The sequence below is a fragment of the Doryrhamphus excisus genome, chromosome 4 (genome assembly GCF_030265055.1).
Source record: "Doryrhamphus excisus isolate RoL2022-K1 chromosome 4, RoL_Dexc_1.0, whole genome shotgun sequence".
In the NCBI taxonomy this organism is placed as follows: Eukaryota; Metazoa; Chordata; class Actinopteri; order Syngnathiformes; family Syngnathidae; genus Doryrhamphus; species Doryrhamphus excisus.
The window spans coordinates 21806084-21819939 of record NC_080469.1 but is presented as its reverse complement, the minus strand read 5'-3'; the positions used below and the strand labels follow the sequence as shown (position 1 = coordinate 21819939).

Here is a 13856-nt window from a genome sequence, read left to right as displayed (position 1 = left end):
AAAAACGTTCCCGGTCCCAAACATTTTGCGATGGTGTCACATTCCAAGAACCAGGCCCATCATTTGCCCCGGGTGGTGGTCCATGCCTGGTGGGATGTCCCAGGCAACTGGCGTTATACGGCTGCATCTAGGACGTGTTTTTCAGGCAAGGGGGCGGGGGGGGGGCAATCTGGCCAGGATGCAACAATTAGGGTGGTGCCAAATTACTAAAGCAGCAAAAACACTTCATGTCCCAAGAGCCAGACTAGAGCACCAGGTGGCCCAAGTTCCTGTCCTGGACTGGAAAATTATAGTTGACCCTAAAGATGGTGTTGAAGGATAGATTCTGGTTCTGCGAGGAGAACTGTCTTTTGACCCCGACCTGTATATGGATCAGTCAGAGATTTGTTGAGAGTTGCCACTTCCAGAACATGTGTTGCCTTCAGGATTTCTACTGACGTAGACATGAAATAACACCACACTTATACACTCTATATATATATATATATATATATATACACTATTATCGTTTGTATACAACCGCATGGGCATAACGGACGACTGCCGCTAGCATAGCAAGCTAGTGAACTAAGTAGTTAGCTTCTCCAATTTACTTATTCTAAACTTACCACTTCCACACTGAATGAGAGGAGTACCTTTTTATCATTTGATCTCAGCCACGGCATGTCTCAGCCAATCTCCATGCAGTGTGAAAGGTAATATCGTTGATCGTCATGTCTCATAGTATTACCGATACCTCGTTACCAGAATACTACATATAAAACATATTTTTTGACTAATAATACGCCAATATCAACCACAAAGCAGCACATTGTAAGGATATGCGGTCGAAAATGAATGAATGAATATTAGTTACCGTAATTTCCTGAGGACCATCTAGCCAATCACGACGAGCTTGTCAACCCATCGGAAGTAGCAGCAGGTCATTACTCAACAGAACAGTCGGACTCACGGTGTCATCTTACAAAGAAAGCTAAAATCATCACGCAGCAGCTTAACACTTCAAAGGTATGTCTAAGAAATATACAAACGTGTACCAATACAGACTCCAAATTGAGTGATATTGTAATAATAAATATGGTTGGTAAAATATAAGGGGCTGAACAGTGTTTGAGTGGAAAGCACGCAGACCTCACAGTTAGGAGACCCTGGTTCAATTCCACCATCGGGCATCCCCGTGCATGCGTGGGTTTTCTCCGGCTTCCTCCCACATTCCAAAAACATGCTAGGTTAATTAGCGACTCCAAATTGTCCATAGGTATGAATGTGAGTGTGAATGGTTGTTTGTATATATGTGCCCTGGGATTGGCTGGCCACCAGTCCAGGGTATACCACGCGTCTAGGCTCTAGCACCCGCCGCAACCCTTGTGAGGATACGCAGTCGAAAATGAATGAATGAATGAATATTAGTTACCGTATGTTTAAGAAATATACAAACATGTACCAATACAGACTCCAAATTGTCCATAGGTATCAACGTGAGTGTGAATGGTTGTTTGATTATACATATGTGCCCTGTGATTGGATGGCGACCAGTCCAGGGTGTACCCCGCCTCTCGCCCGAAGACGGCTGGGATAGGCTCCAGCACCACCCGTGAACTTTGTGAGGGTTTCCATCTGCTTTCCATTGATTTTATGGTACACCTGTTAGGTGCATTATCATCCCACTGTAAGATTCCCAAACGGACTGAAGGATAATGTGTGAGTTCTTAAAGCTGTCGGGGCGAGTGATGGCGTCTGGCTTTATTTTCCTTTTCTCTCTCTTTTTTTTTTGGTGAAGTTTTGTTCTATTTAAAGTGATGGGGGGGGGGGGTTGTTTCAGCCGGGAGCTCTGAAGTGCATCCAGCTCGGGCTCACCATAGCTCATACCGTGCGCCGAGGTCGTCCTGCGACCTTTCAGCCGCACGTCATTCCCCCGCCACTCGTTCATCTCTGCTGTCACACTCGGTTTAGAGTCGGCTTTCGCTCCTGTGCTGCCATCGGGTGAGTGGCTTTGAAAGCCGTGACCGTCTGAGCATTCGCAACACACACACACACATACACACACTCACAAGGACGCAAACATACAAAGTGTGTGAATGTTTCTGATTCATGCGAACACTGACTGCTCTGTCCAAGAATCCAAAGAACAGCTGCCAAAGACTGAGACGTATGTGAAGGCTGACATCAAGCTGAACCCTAGCCAAGTTTTTCTTCTTCACGTTCTTGAATCATTGGCACTATTTTGTTTTCTTTAAAAAAAAATAAATAAACAGATTTGTATAGAATCCTGGAAGACTCACAAAAATTGTAGTAAGCGTACATGTCCTAATATTCGTCATGCTTTAAAACAATTTGGAGCACATCTCAAACACGCGGCCCTCGGGCCAAATGTGGCCCACAGGACACTAGTTTGAGGCCACCGTCTTGATATGAAAGTTTAATGTTAGTACGGCCCGCGCAAGTTTGATATGGATGCTGTATGGTATCATGTACCCAGAAAAATTATTACGTTTGATTAATGTTCATGTTAAAGGTTAAATAACTGTTAATAGTTATCCTCCCTATCCGTGTGGAAGTGGTAAGTTTTTGGCTATTTAAATTTAAAGGAAATAACTTGAAGGCTACCGTTTAGGTCGCTAGCTCTCTAGTTTGCGAGTTAGCATGTGTCTCAAGACCCTGCAGTTGCGCAATATGTTGTAAATAAAAATAGTATAAATGTGACTATAGTCGTGTTTTGTCATGTCTACAGGGCTCTAATAATGCTTTGTTCATTTTAATCTGAAAAAAAATAATTTGTCTACCCACCAACTATATGTGGTTTCTTAAGTTTTTATTATTTGTCATTTTACTATTATTATTGTATTTATTTATTTATTACTGATTGATTTTCTTTATTCTTGATTTATTTATTTATTTTTCATTTTATTTTGTGAAGAAAAATAAAAATTAAGATATTTGAGAACAGTGGAATGTTTTATCAGAACTTTTCTTGTAGAAAATTGGAACCAAAGCAAAGTTTTTAAATTTTTTTTGTTTTTAATAAATTTGTTTTTTTTTTTTTTTTGGAAAACCTGATGCGGCCCAGTCTCACCCAGACCCTAGCTCCAGTGCCCCCCAAGTAAATAGAGTTTGAGACCCCTGCGCTAGAGTGATTGATTGAAGCAGCCACAGGCTCATTGAGTCATTCATTGGTCGACTTGAGGATGATGGATGTTTGCTGGTAACGGATCCAGCTTGGAGTGGGAAGAAAGGAGATGGAGCTGGTAGAGAGTCTTTTAACCAAAGTCTATTGTCATCCCTTATTGTCTTCATTTCAATGGAGCAGCATGATGATGGTTTGTTGGCCTGCTAGTGATGTATGGTCAGCCTATATAGCCTGGTTTCCACCGAGTGTGTTTTCACATGACTGTATGCATTTGATTGTGCTAGCTAACGCTTCTATACTCTTGACCTGCAAGACGAAAACGGGGGGAAATTGTGTTGCCTGTGCTATTTTCAAGACACATTTTGATTGACTTGAAATTTCTCACACAGCATAATTTACAGTCATGTGAAACATTTAGGACACCCCATGTTTTTGTATTTAAACTTGCTTGTGTTGTCTATATGTGCCCTGTGATTGGCTGGCGACCAGTCCAGGGTGTACCCCGCCTCTCGCCCGAAGACAGCTGGGATAGGCTCCAGCACCCCCGCAACCCTCATGAGGAAAAAGCGGTAGAAAATGAATGAATGAATGAACTTTCTTGTATTGTCTATATGTGCCCTATGATTGGTTGGCGACCAGTCCAGGGTGTACCCTGCTTCTCGCCTGAAGACAGCTGGGATAGGCTCCAGCACCCCCGCGACCCTCGTGAGCATAAGCGGTAGAAAATTAATGAATGAATGTATTGTCTATATGTGACCTGTGATTGGCTAGCGACCAGTCCAGGGTGTACCCCGCCTCTCGCCCAAAGACAGCTGGGATAGGCTCCAGCATCCCCGTGACCCTCGTGAGGATAAGCGGTAGAAAATTAATGAATGAATGAATGTATTGTCTATATGTGCCCTGTGATTGGCTGGCGACCAGTCCAAGGTGTACCCCGCCTCTCGCCTGAAGACAGCTGGGATAGGCTCCAGCACCCCAGTGACCCTCGTGAGGAAAAGCGGTGGAAAATGAATGAATGAATGTATTGTCTATATGCGACCTGTGATTGGCTGGCCACCAGTCCAAGGTGTACCCCGCCTCTCGCCCGAAGACAGCTGGGATAGGCTCCAGCACCCCCGCAACCCTCGTGAGGATAAGCGGTAGAAAATGAATGAATGAAAGAACTTGCTTGTATTACTGCTTCAAGTGTTGTGTCTTTCCACCAAAGAAGTACAGGACGATGCGTTCACTGTCAGTGAAGGAGAAATGATGATACACACTATATTAAACACACACACACACACACGTCTCTCGTCACCCACCACCTACACCGGGGCTGCAGCCTTCAGTAGCGTGACTTCTGGGAAGCGAGGAGTGATAGCTTACATTTCATTGTCCTTGCTTGGGAACGAAGCGGCGCTGTATCGTTTTTCACGGCCAAAGCTCTCTTCGCCAGTTGCTCTGCTTTTGTCACCGCTAACGAGATCTCGCTGGCACCCCCCCCCCCTCCGTCTAAGAATGTGGGGGGTTTATTTGTTTGAGCGCCACTCCGCATTTTGCCAAAATAACTGCACAATCACCCACACGTTGTTGTTTTGACACCCATGTGTGCTGCAGTCAGCTCTCGTTCTACTAATCTGTGATCATTAAGTCTTTTTTTTGCAAAGCGGAGGCATTTAGCAGATGTCACATTTCATCAAAGGCTCTATTTGGATTTGGCAGTCATATCATTAAATATGTCGTTTTTTTCCGAGGAGACACAGGTGAAGAATGTGTCTATGCAAAACGTCCTGTCGAGCTGCTGTGGTTGCAAAGTGACACCTCTTTAGAAGCGTTGATCTGCTGGCTGTGGATCACAATAGAGAAGGCGAGTTGTCGGTGCCGAGCGCTGAAAACAAGCCAAAGTCGACCCCGAAAAAGGAAACGAGAAGAGTTTGTGGTGTCTTACATCCTGTAATTGATACATATTCCCTGACCACTACTGTATAGTAAGTATAACTGGATATGCTTTTGAGTAGTCAGCGTACAGCTTGTATTGCAGTATAGCTTTGAGTCAACACAATTGTCTAAAAAGATGGCAGCACATGGGAGTAATCCTGTCTTTCAAAAAGTCAATTTGGAGTTGCCAATTAACCTAGCATGTTTTTGGATTGTGGGAGGAAGCCAGAGAAAACCCACGCATGCACGGGTGGAATTGAACCCATGTCTCCTAACTGTGAGATCTGCGTGCTAGCCACTCGACCACTGTGCAGCCCCTTATATTTCACCAACCATATTTATTATTACAATATCACTCAATTTGGAGTCTGTATTGGTACATGTTTGTATATTTCTTAGACATACCTTTGCAGTGTTAAGCTGCTGCGTGATGATTTTAGTTTTCTTTGTAAGATGACACCGTGAGTAATGACCTGCTGCTACCACAGTACCCGGAGAAAACCCACACATGCACGGGGAGAACCTGCCAATAAACAACAGAAGAAGAAAAACACCATGAAGAAGAACGCACCCTGACAACTTTTCGTTTGATGATACCTCAATCGGATTAGGGAAAGGAATATTCCACCCTTGGAAATCTCATATATTCATTCGGATTGGCACTTTTCTTTCGGAATGAGGTGTATACAAAGGTTAGATTCTTTCTGTTTTAGCAAATAACCCGAATGGAATTGGAATATTTGGGTCCATGTAAACGTGGCTATTGTGACACCAGGCATGATTCCCTCATTTGAGTCACAAGTCCAAACACACTTTCAAGATGATGAGTGAAGAGGAAGCTGATGGAGTGGCCAAGTGTGTCTCCCTTAGGCCTGAACCCAACTGAGGACTTGTCAGGCATCCTCAAGCGAAGGAATGAAAGTGGAGTAGCGCAAGGTGTGGAACATGTGGAACATCGCTTGTACAGCTCTGGTGAAGTCTATGCGCTAGATCAGTGATCTTCAACCACTGTGCCGCGGCACACTAGTGTACCTTGAGAAACCGTCAGGTGTGCCGTGAGGAATTATCCAATATCACTTTTTATAATTAACATGTATTAATCATTTGCAAATATTATGTCAATAGCCATTATGTCAATAGTATACATGGACCCAAATATTCCAATTGCATTTGGTTTATTTGCTCAAACGGAAAGAATTGAACAGGGATGGAATATTCCTTTAACCAATCCGATTGAGGTATCTTGTACCCGCTCAAACGGAAAGTTGTCAGGGTGCGATCTTCTTCATGGTGTTTTTCTTCTTCTGTTGTTTATTGGCGGTTGGCAAGCAGCTTTCGTGTGCATTAGCGCCATCTGTGAAACAGAATCTAAACCCTTCTATACTTTATTCACAAGTGCAGTTTTATAAAAAAAAGAAAATATATATCTATATAAAACATGTCCTGAGTTTAATTATAAAATATTAGCAAGAATTAATTTGCTCTTTTCCTGTTTAAATTTATCCCTGGTGCGTTCTTTCAGCGCATGCTCAGATATGACGTAACACGCAGATCCAGACGTTCTTCACTTTTAAAAATGGAGGCCAGGAATCGGCATTGGACTAAGCAAAGTTTGTTTTTGATTCAAACTAAATTTCAAGACTGGACAGACGGAAAACTGTCAATACGGAGTTATTCCAACAAGTGAAAGAAAAACTCGGGGAAAAAGTCGGTATCACGTGATGTTGATGTTTACGTTTTACTGGGCATGCCCTATTGACTATTCTGGTTGATTTTCACGGCGCATGTAGACAAGAGATTGGAATATTCCTTTCTATGGATACCATTGTTTCCTGAAAGGTCATTCGGAAAGAGAAAAAGTGGTCATGTAAAAACATGGCTACTGTGGAGTGTCTGTGGTGTAAAGACTGGCATAGCAATGTAATATTGGTCCGTGTGGCAACACCTACCTTGTTCCTCCGATAGACTTATCGATGCACGTGTGAGGTCATGGTGACATTTTGTAACATTTTTGGTTAGTGGTGTGCCACAAGATTTTTCCAATGTAAAAAAAACGTACCGTGGCTCAAAAAAGGTTGAAAAACACTCCGCTAGATGACAAACACCAAACATCCACACCAAAGACACCATTTGGACCTGTGCAGTGTGGTGTGTATTCTTTTGTGGTGCCAGCCATTTAGACTAAAATGGTGGACCATCATTTGGACACTTTTTCAGTGGACGACTACTTTCTATAATATTATTCCTTGATAAAATGCTTGCTGTAATGTACTCACTTTTGTGAGTGACTGTGTATGCTCAGTTGGGAGGCATCCATTGATTCAGACCATGGAGAGTGAAATCAAACCCTATAATATTGAACTTGAGCAAGTGGTTTCAGCTCATTTCTAGATGTCACTATGCCCACTTCGAGTCAAATGGCTTTGCAATCATATGCCGTGATATGAACCTAATTGTTTGTCCAGATGGGTGTGTGTGTTTAATGCATGTGTGTGTGTTTAATGCATGTGTGTGTGTTTGCAACAGGGCAAGCTGACAGCGTGTTTGTCCAATGAGATAGTGCAGAGGAGGCCTGGAGCCAGCGATGGTTGATATGTGCCTCCATTAATGGCGAGATAATCACACACGGTAGACAGCAGGGCACATGCGACTGTAAACACACACATGAACGCACCGCTTATATATGTTTAAAAACCCTGGTGGCATGTGTTCAGTCGTTGCCGTCTGCGCAATCATAAGATATCTTCCCGTTAGGCCACCGCTGTTTATATATACAGTACATGTGTTATAGATGAGAGCAAAGGGACTGCTTAAACAGAGACATCACAGACCAGAGAACTGGGAAATAAACACATCACAGCTGTAATGTTAACATAGTCAGCTTCTGCCTCACACACAGACATACACATGCAAAACGCAAAAATGACCTCACAGCTAGGAGACCAGGGTTCAATTCCACCCTCGGCGATCTCTGTGTGGAGTTTGCATGTTCTCCCCGTGCATGCATGGGTTTTCTGCGGGTACTCCGGTTTCCTCCCACATTCCAAAAACATGCTAGGTTAATTGGCGACTCCAAATTGTCCATAGGTATGAATGTGAGTGTGAATGGTTGTTTGTCTATATGTGCCCTGTGATTGATTGGCGACCAGTCCAGGGTGTACCCCGCCTCTATCACCCGCCGCAACCCTTGTGAGGATAAGCGGTCGAAAATGAATGAATGAATGAATATTAGTTACAGTCATTTCCTGACAATCTAGCCCAGGGGTCGGGAACCTTTTTGGCTAAGAGAGCCATGAAGGCCAGATATTTTAAAATGTGTATCTGTGAGAGCCATATACATTTTTTTAAACATTGAATGCAATAAAATGTGTGCATTTGTATGTAAGACCAACAGTTTTAGATATAATGGGCTCTAATTACGTAGACCAGGCACACTACCCCACGCCAATGGGGTGTGGCCAGCACACTTTCGTGAGCAGCGCAGTGTCCAATAATAAATCAAATACTTGCTGCCATTAATGCAACTTCTGCTGCTGCATAGTTTTGAACCGTATTCAGTACACATATTTCATTCTTTTGGCCATCTTCGTCAAAAGGCTTGGTTCTGCAGCTTTAGCTATTTGACTAAAGGAGGAAAGTTTACATTTACATGTTTTTTTTACATCTCAATGACCGAGGTAGACTACCGCATTACCCAGTAATAATCAAGTTTTTGTGTTTGACCTGGAAAATATCATCAAGAAAGATGGATATGGTCGGCCATATTGCAGTAGAAAATAGATGGACGAATTAAAATGCATAAGAAAGAAATTATTTTTAATATTATTTTTAACAGTGATTTCTGTGATGTTTATTTTAAAATGTTAGCAAACATAAATTTTTATTGTGGTAAATGCTTGAGAGCCAGATACAGTCATCAAAAGAGCCCTACCTGGCTCCCGAGCCATAGGTTCCCTACCTCTGATCTAGCCAATCACAACGAGCTTGTCAACCCATCGGAAGTCGCAACAGGTCGGACTCACAGTGTCATCTTACAAAGAAAGCTAACATCATCACGCAGCAGCTTAACACTTCAAATGTACGTATGTCTAAGAAATATACAAACATGTACCAATACAGACTCCAAATTGTCCATAGGTATGAATGTGAGTGTGAATGGTTGTTTGTCTATATGTGCCCTGTGATTGGCTGGCCATCAGTTCAGGGTGTACCCCGCCTCTCACCTGAAGACAGCTGGGATAGGCTCCAGCACCCCCGCGACCCTCGTGAGGAAAAAGCAGTAGAAAATTATTGAAATGGGAAATACAGCTGGAATAGGTGCAGATTCTGGAAAATCTAAAATGTTTTCTGTGTGCGTTATTGCGTGTAGCTGCTCTATCGGAGTCCACAAGTCAATCCAAAGGGTCAAAAAATGAGCCCCTTTTAAATAATGAAATAATCATCATTTTCCCAATCGATTAATCTGTCGATTAATTAGTCTAAATAACTGGCAACTTTGTCCTATAAACAGTACTCAGAGCATTTAACATTATTATTATTATTATTATTATTATTATTATTATTATTATTATTATTATTATTATTATTATTATTATTATTATTATTATTATTATTATTATTATTATTATTATTATTATAAAGATTCAGGATTGAAATGAAAGCAGGGGGATAAAGTATAACTGTATAAGGTTCCTAAAATATTGTGACAGGTCAGTAACACTCAATAGGTTATTACTTAGGTCTATAAATAATTTGTTTTAATTGTGCAATAAATGTTTTAGAATAAAAATAATTTTGAAAATAATATTTACAAAAATTAATCATATTTTTTCAATGACCTCTCATGGCCCACCTGCAGTACCACCACGGCCCACACTTTGGGAATCACTGCAATCACTGGAATTCCAAAGCTATCTATTCATATATCCATCCATTGTACAAAATACAGCAGACCTTTTTGGTCTTTTTCTAGAAGTTTCATTGAAAAAGAGAATAAATTGAGTCGTCTCATAAAGTGTGTGCGGTGCTTCTTGCAAAAAAAAAATAAAAAAAATTCCCACCTCTTATCTCGAGGTCGGAGCAGATAAATGGCAGCAGTGTTTGTTTTGGAAGCATCAGGGACACGACTCTGTATTATTACAAATAATCTCTCCAAAGAGAAAGTAGTGTCGAGGTGCTCTGAAAGCAGTTCAGGTCAGAAATCATCAACAATTTAGCTTTTTTTTTTATTTCAGTATCTTTGCTTTCCCTTGCATCAGAAAATATTGTGGAAATAGTTTATTATGGATCAATAAGGTTTCTATGGAAAATAAATGTACTCCTTGAAGGCCGTAAATAGATGCAGCCATGTGTATGTTGAGTGGGGTGTACATGATGGATAATGTTTCATTTGGGTTTTCAAACACACCCCCCCCCCCCGCCCTGTTTTTAGCGTTCTTAACAGTACCTGCAGTGTGATTTGTTTCTAGTTACATGAAATAAATTATACACACGTTGAGTATTTGCACTGTGGAAATGAATTGTCAACCGGTGTTCATTCTTTCAGATACTAAATTTGCTGCGACGCACCATTGGTCAAGAGGGTGTGTGTATATGTGTGTGTATGTGTGTGTGTCTATTGTTTGTCAGCATGATTTTTGCATGCCACCATGGAACAATGTGTCACATGATGGTATCACGGGAATAGAATGTCCCATATGGTAAAAATAGCAGGCGAGTGTGAATGTGGCAGTGAGTATTCAGCACGCTTTATTACTATATGATGGAGGTAGGTGGGGTTGAGGGGGCGGGGTGGGGGGGTAGGGGGGCGACTTATTTATGCACCAATTGCATTCAATCATAAATGTTACTCCAACTCGGTGTCAGACATAAGGCGGTATAAAATAGTGAGCAGTATAAATCTGCAAGATGATCCACGAATACCCGGTTTCGTCTTTGCCGGACTTTTTTGTCCTCTCTGTGGAAGTTCAAACGTGATCGGAATGTTTTTTTTTTACTATGTCACGGATGTCATTGTTTAACAATCTGCGATGAACACATTTTGTTCAATTTCGATAACGTAATGCCATTTTTCCTCATTTTCATTTTGATAATTTTGTCATTTAAAAAAAAGTTTCAGTTGAAATTACTGTATTTTTTTGAATCTTTGACACCCAATCATAAACTAGTGGTTCTCATTAGTCTCCACCCCCTCCTGATTTTGAAATACTAGAGAAACTGGTAATATGTACGTATTTATCTGTACTGTACAGATTGTACTTGAAACTGAAACCAGAATAATGCATCAAAACGTTGAGTACTGTAAATGTGTACATGTTGGCAGATCTGCACTAACATTGAAACTAATCAGTATGAAATCAATGAGGGCAGATGTTTTGGTTTAAATCATCATAATACTGCAAAATACTGTATAAGTATTACATGTTATCATCAGTGTACTTGGGTCTTTCATGATCACAGCATGCGTATCAAATGATAAAACGCTGTTAAATGGTTTTTTTTGGAGGGCTTTGTCGTCGGAATTGGTGTGTCCAAATGACGTGTATTGTTAGCTAGCTCACATTAACTCGTTTTTTTTGCATAATAATGCACAGAAAATGGTAATGGTAATGGTTTTATTTCATTTGAACATGCATCAGATTACAATTGAATGCATCACATAATCAGTTCACAGTTCCACATGTCCAAAAGGAGTAGGAAGAAGCAAAGTTTATTAAATCCTACCCCTCCATCTGGTACTTATACAATCAGTAACTGTTACATTTGTTCACTTCCTGCTTTCATAATATAGTTTTAGGTTTTTTTGTGTTTTGTTTTTTTTAATTTTTGTCACGTACCCAAGTACAAGGTGATATGACCATCCAATGACATAATGGTTACCATAGTAACCGTCAATATAGTGATATATATAGCACATCATGACTGGTTCAAGACTCTTCATCCTTGTATTTAGCAAACATCAACTGCTTGTATTGTTTCTCGAATTGGCTCATCGTTGTGCATTGTTTGAGGGTCTTACTCAATCCATTCCATAGTTTGATTCCACATACTGAAATGCTATGGCTTTTTAACGTAGTCCTAGCATATAAGTGTTTCAAATGTACTTCTTCCCTGAGATCATATTTATCTTCTCTTGTAGAGAAGTATTGGATGACATTTTTAGCTAATAGTTTTTTTTTAGCCTTATGCATCATTTTATTTTTTTATTTGATTTTTTATTTTTATTTTTTATGTATTATTTTAGTTGTTTGAAGATGAACTATATCAGCAAGTTGAAGTATTTGTGATTTTAGAAATAAGGAGTTAGTATGTTCTCTGTAGGCGGCATTATGAATTATCCTTACTGACCTTTTTTGCAGTACATTTAGTGAGTGAAGATTGCTTTTATAGTTATTAGCCCATATTTAAGGGAAATAAATATGTGGATTTTGAATGATGGACAAAAATCCTTAAAAGTCCTGTATATGGGTAAAAGGACCAACCAACTTCAAATATACTTCAGAATATGACACTTATGTACTTTATTCTTCTGCTGGTTGGCCTCTAATTGATATGACATGCACATCACTTTCGTCCAATCACATTCAATCTTTTCCACAGAGTTTATGCAGTTTCCATTCCACTTATTTCCTCCAAACTATCCATTAAGCGTACCAAATTAGTTTGGCTTGAGGCATAAACAGCCCCTGCTTGCTGATCGATGGTCAGGCGGCCTTCATTTTCTACACTTGACGTAGTATTTGATTAGCTTGTCGTCCTGTTCATGTGGCAACACATTATTCAATTCCTGAATGTAGTCGGCCTAATCCATTGTATCGCAATGAAGTGATCAGATATTAGCCGAGTGGAATGGGGGGGCGCTAGTCAAATAATCACAAAAGGAGTCAGTCTCAGCGACGGATACCAAAATGAATCATAGAAATGTCTTACATGTTATTTGAGTGGCCGTGAAAACAGTCGGGCGACTCGCCAAAGTAAACTATGTGTGTGTGTGTGTGTGTGTGTGTGTGTGTGTGGGAATGGCTGCAGTAGTAGACACTTCAGAATAGGATTGAGTTTCACATCTGCGGACACAGTTGGCCGATAGCTGTTTTCTTCAGGACCGTGAATGTTGAAGGCTGAGAGATCTCATGTCTGATTTGTGGTCAGGTAAAAACAATTTAGGACCTTTTGTACGCCAAATATGTTCCAGCAGACACACACACAATCACACTCACACACACACACACACACACACACACACTCAATTCAGTAGAGACAATAAATACGTAAGTCAAGGAATGACGTAAATGGATTTTCTCAGGAAGAAGATTACAATCAACAGTTTAGAACAGGGGTGGGCAAACTAAGGCCCACAAGCTACATCCGTCCCGTCAAGTGTTAAATACGGCCTACCCGTTCTTTCCAAACATACAACCTGGCATCATGGCTTGATGGTTTAGGTAGCTTTTTTTAAAATACAGGTCGGGCTGCACGGTGGTCGAGTGGTTAACACGCAGACCTCACAGCTAGGAGACCCGGGTTCAATTCCACCATCGGCCATCTCTGTGTGGAGTTTGCATGTTCTCCCCGTGCATGCGTGGGTTTTCTCCGGGTACTCCGGTTTCCTCCCACATTCCAAAAACATGCTAGGTTAATTAGCGACTCCAAATTGTCCATAGGTATGAATGTGAGTGTGAATGGTTGTTTGTCTATATGTGCCCTGTGATTGGCTGGTCACCATTCCAGGGTATACCCCGCCTCTAGGCTCTAGCACCCGCCGCAACTCTTGTGAGGATAAGCGGTCGAAAATGAATGAATGAATATTAGTTGA

At 41.1% G+C, this 13856-nt stretch overlaps 1 protein-coding gene across 1 annotated transcript in view; it reads left to right on the top strand.

Moving 5' to 3' along the window:
* The window catches only part of bmpr1ba (bone morphogenetic protein receptor, type IBa), a 72223-nt gene that overhangs the window by 45542 nt on the left and 12825 nt on the right, over positions 1-13856 (top strand). The window lies entirely within an intron of this gene.